Below are 4,519 nucleotides of genomic sequence, written 5' to 3' on the forward strand. Positions count from 1 at the left end.
ATATATATATATATATAAAATAAAACTCCATCAAGTTTTGCATTTTATAATACATGACCTGGAAGAAAAATATCTTGCGAACCAATGAATGAAGTACGACACATGGTGCCATGTTTGAGAAGAGAGAAAGGGCGTAATTTACGGTCAAATTAAATAAAAAAACCTGTAACTCCATTAAAGTATCACAAAACAATATGCCAGAGTTCAATTGTATTGACTTTGGTAAAAAAAAAATTCTCAAAAAATCGACTTTTTTGACTCAAAAAATAGTAATCCTCCCTTAATAGGCCTGCAGGGCTTTTCTGCAACTCTTAATGCAAATTTCGTTATCGTTATAACGTCGTTGCGCTTTTTTACCATGATAAAAACTTGCGTTAAGAGTTACAGAATAGAGGCCCTAGTCTACCATTAAATCTAAGCTCGTAGCGAGATACGGCCCCCAGTGGTTACTAGACTCGCGAGAGGTTGTACAAGCGGCAATGCACGAGTGGCATGTGTTGTCGGAACCTCGCTCCGAACTATCGTCTTTCTTATCAAAATAAAGTCTAACAATACGGGAAAATGTAGTTAAAATTATAATAATAGTAAAATGCTCAATTAAAATAATTAAAAAATTAATGAAATAAAGGGCTGTGCGAGTCAGAGATTATTAGAGGTATTAGTGCTAAATTAGATAATTATTTACAATAGGGAACCCCTTCCCCAATAACCTTAACCTTGACATATGTTGTCAAGATCATGACCCTGGGTAATCAACAAAGCTTTTAGCCGTTATTAGTTCGCTCTTTATTCGTTATAAAGTTATTAACAATCAAAGTTAGTAATTATTTCCCTTCTTTACACGAAAAATTTGATAACTCTAGACAGGGAGAGATACGAAGTGGACCGATTAAAGAAATACAACTTTCCACGCGAAGCACGATCTACCTGAATGAAAAGTCGTGCATTCCTTGACAAGTGATAGATGAGATGAAATTCGCTTTGCGTGAAAAGTCGAACGTTCCTTGGCAGGGAAGGAAGTAGAGTGGAACTCGCTTTGCGTGGAAAGTCATAAAATATATTTTAAAGTAGAAAATTTATATTTTATATATAGTAGAAACGGGACATCATTTTTCAAATTTTTTTATAACTTTAACGAATAACGGCTAAAACTTGTTGGAAGTCATTCAAGGTTATGACCTTGATAACATATTGTCATTGATGGGGTGTACATCCTTGTTGTAAATAATTATCCTAAATTATTAATCGATAAAACTTATCATATCATAATAAACACTTTCTCTTTACTTTCTCTTTTTCAGTGACAACAATTGCATACGTTATGATAGGATACCGCTCGATTAGACATGCAACATTTGAATGAACACATTCAATTAGACACAGCAGGATTAGATACCGCATGGATATGACACAATTTGACATAATATATGTCTTAGAGTAAACTACATAAAACAAAAATCATGTAATTTAAATTTCAATTAATAATTATTTCTTTATAAACAATATGATTGGAAACGAGACCGTTTATATTAAAACTTGAAATGCGAAGCGCCTTACCGGTCCGAGTGTTAAGATGTTGAACTACTATATAATATACATTCATTTAAATTGAATTAATTTTTAGAAATAAATTGCGAGTCGATGAAATTATCGGATTCACACAATCAATCTGAAACAAATAATCCCCCCAAAATTTCCCAAATTTTAAAAAACTAATAAATTTATTGCGAAAAATATTGCCTCGAACCCAGATCTCTTGCATTCCGTGCATTGTATTGTATTCTAAAGGCTCACACTCACTATTTCAAATTATTTCTTTCCGTGTAAAAATCATGACGCACTCGATTGGTGGACGCGATACGATTGGATAACTCGACCGCACTGTCCTAGATGCACTTTTATATAATTTCTGTGTTTTAAAGCAGAATTTGTATTCTTAAACTCTTCACTTTGTGTCTGCGAAAGGTGTTCAATCGTGCAGTATCCAATTGCTCAGTATCAAATTATTTGATATCTAAATGTGCGGTGTTAAATTGCACGGTATCGAATTGCATGAATTGCTGAATTGTGCAATGTCGGATTGCGCGGTATCGAATTATGCAGTATCCGATTATACGTCGAATTATGCAGTATCCGGCATACACGTGCTGTGTCTAATTGAACGTATCCAATAGTGCGCAACGTGATCAATTCTCTTGTCATCATCAGTGTATAACGAATTCAAATATGAGTAATCATTAAAACTGATACATAGCATAAATATAAAGAAATGCTAATTAAATATAAAATTTAATGTGTGACAACTTGAAACAATGCAAAAATGCTCTTACTAATTGTAAGTGCAATTTATTCATAAATCTTAAAGATGTAACTGAAAGTTTCAGATGAGAGCTATTTTCGGTGAATGGTGGTCAATAATTAAAAATAAAAAATAAAAATAGTATGCGGAACTACTATGTATATTATTAATAAATCCCATCACTAACATTTTATTATTTGTGAATATTATTGATACGTTATGTACAAATTATTTAATAACTGTTCATTGTGACCGATAATTTTGATATTTGGATTTTAATTTGATAATTCTAAAAAATCTTATTGTCGCTATTTTACATATTAATAATAGGATGACCATAGTGTCTCATACAATTTGTTTGTATTTAGTCTTTGTTATTGACGATCATCTATTGAAGACAGCTCTCATCCGAAACTTTGAATTACATCTTTGCAAGATTTACAAGCAAATTGTACTTCAACCTTCAATTACATCTTAACAAGATTTGTAAGCGAATTGTACTTACAATTAGTAAGAGCATTTTTGTATTATTTCAAGCAGGGAGATAAATTAAGGAGACTCCACTTACGTTAATAAAAGTGGACCGATTTTGCGTTTCGAATTAAGTCTTGACACTCATGATGCTTGTGAACTTGGCAGTCCTTCGTATAATGAGTGCACTGTAGGAAAAAGTATCTGCGATTGATCTTCGTCAGGATTGTCAGGAAGAAAGATTAACCGCAGATAAAATCGCCTTTACGGCTTAAGTTACATCCATGACACTTTTTTCTACGGTGCACTCATTATGCGTAGGACTGCTAAGTTCACAAACGTCGAGAATCGAAACTTAATTCGAAACGCAAAATCAGTCTATTCTCTGAAGACTGGTTAAACTGAGTGACGTCTCCTTAATCTTTCTCCCTGGTTTCAAGTTATCACAAATATCTTAAATTTTATACAATATAACATATTATAAGACCGTATATGTGATAACACAAACTATAGAAATCAAAGTCTTAAACGGCCTAGCTGGATCTTAAATGCTTGTATGATTTTTGTGTGAATTTATATACTACGTATGCAGTCCCCAGAAACGCGCACCGAAATGATTTTTCGGTCTTGAAAACGCTAATTCTACTAAACTACATTACTAAACGCAGTAACATCACAAATTAAATTGACTAGCAATTTAACAAATATTTGATGCTTATTCGCATCTTCGAAACGATCTTAATAATGAAATGAATAATCCTCGAGTCCTGTCGCTTATTGTCTCTCGAATCTTCCTTTTATACAAAATATTGTTTTTCATGTTATGTTTACTGCTGTTTATCTTAAATTTTTTAAATGCAACTATTAAATCCATGTTTAACGAATTGTATAAGTTATAAAGGACCCCGCACCAACCTGGATTTTGGCTTCCGGTGAAATTATCTGAAAATTTAGTATATTGTCGTCTTTACTGTCCTGAATAAATGTCTTAATGGGCACAAAGCCCAAAAATAACCGAATCATGGAGCACTAAAGTATGAAAATGCATCCTATTCGCTCGATGATAATCGGTAAGATTGTAATGTATTCACATATGTGTGTAAGACGAAGTATCGATTCAGCCAACTAAGGCAAAGCAAACTTGACACAAACGTTATACATGTGATATAGAGGGTATTCGAAAAGTCCCGGACTTCTTAAATATCTTGAAAAGTAAGCATTTCTGAGAAAAATCTTTCATACGAAAGTTGTATAGTTAAAATGATCTATTTACTGATCATATCAGTTTGACCTTAAGTGGCATCACTAAGGTCAGATCGATTTTTTTAAACGAAAGGCCATTGGAATTTGTACCGCTTACTTTCATTTTTATGTACAAATAAATTTTTAGTGCAAAAATGAAAATAAGAAAAATAATCTCCATAGGCCTTGATCTTAACAAATGTTATCCAAATCACGATCCTAAATGTTTAAGAGGTTTTAACCATCGGTCAGACACCTTTGGTAATGCGGTAGTGCTAATACCGACGGCGGTACTGTAACTTTCAAGTCTTATAACATGAAAAGTATTGTACTTAATGGAAAATAACTTTATTATAATATTAGGTGTAGTAAAAAGTCATCGCGTTTTTTTAAAAGACATCTATCAGTAAAAACCGCAATTACTTTCTTACCAACAATATAAATATATCTTGATAGAGTAAAGTTTTAGCTTTAAAAATCTCTTTTTTAAATTATACGATACGACAA

General features: G+C 32.5%; 1 protein-coding gene and 1 long non-coding RNA gene across 2 annotated transcripts in view; one reads left to right on the forward strand and one right to left on the reverse strand.

Annotated features, from left to right (window-relative positions):
- Positions 1-1,433, reverse strand: part of LOC108749758 — a 9,557-nt gene extending 8,124 nt beyond the window's left edge. The window contains exons 1-2 of the long non-coding RNA XR_001939389.1: positions 1,309-1,433; positions 711-716 (exon numbers count right to left, since the gene is read on the reverse strand). This is a non-coding gene — a long non-coding RNA (uncharacterized LOC108749758). The remainder of the gene's footprint in view (positions 1-710; positions 717-1,308) is intronic.
- LOC108749755 (transmembrane and TPR repeat-containing protein 4) overlaps positions 1-4,519 on the forward strand; it is a 32,838-nt gene that overhangs the window by 15,208 nt on the left and 13,111 nt on the right. The gene's annotated exons all lie outside the window — the stretch shown is intronic.

The sequence above is a fragment of the Trachymyrmex septentrionalis genome, unplaced genomic scaffold (assembly GCF_001594115.1).
Source record: "Trachymyrmex septentrionalis isolate Tsep2-gDNA-1 unplaced genomic scaffold, Tsep1.0 scaffold311, whole genome shotgun sequence".
NCBI classification, from domain to species: domain Eukaryota; kingdom Metazoa; phylum Arthropoda; class Insecta; order Hymenoptera; family Formicidae; genus Trachymyrmex; species Trachymyrmex septentrionalis.